The sequence below is a fragment of the Colobus angolensis genome, unplaced genomic scaffold (assembly GCF_000951035.1).
Source record: "Colobus angolensis palliatus isolate OR3802 unplaced genomic scaffold, Cang.pa_1.0 Scaffold313, whole genome shotgun sequence".
Classification (NCBI taxonomy): domain Eukaryota; kingdom Metazoa; phylum Chordata; class Mammalia; order Primates; family Cercopithecidae; genus Colobus; species Colobus angolensis.
The window spans coordinates 3025049-3025636 of NW_012116411.1; positions in this window are offsets into that span (position 1 = coordinate 3025049).

The following is a 588-nucleotide window of genomic DNA, read 5'->3' on the forward strand; positions in this document are numbered from 1 at the left end:
ATCATGAGTGAACTCCCATTCACAATTGCTTCAAGGAGAATAAAATACCTAGGAATCCAACTTACAAGGGATGTGAAGGACCTCTTCAAGGAGAATTACAAACCACTGCTCAAGGAAATAAAAGAGGACACAAACAAATGGAAAAACATTCCATACTCATGGATAGAAAGAATCAATATTGTGAAAATGGCCATATTGCCCTAGGTAATTTATAGATTCAATGCCACCCCCATCAAGCTACCAATGACTTTCTTCATAGAATTGGAAAAAACTACTTTAAAGTTCATATGGTAACAAAAAAGAGCCCATATAGCCAAGAGAATCCTAAGCAAAAGGAATACAGCTGGAGGCATCACGCTGCCTGACTTCATATTATACTACAAGGCTACAGTAACCAAAACAGCATGGTACTGGTACCAAAACAGATACATAGACCAATGGAACACAACAGAGCCCTCAGAAATAATACCACACATCTACAACCATCTGAACTTTGACAAACCTGACAAAAACAAGAACTGGAGAAAGATTATCTATTTAATAAATGGCGCTGGGAAAACTGGCTAGCCATATGTAGAAAACTGAAAC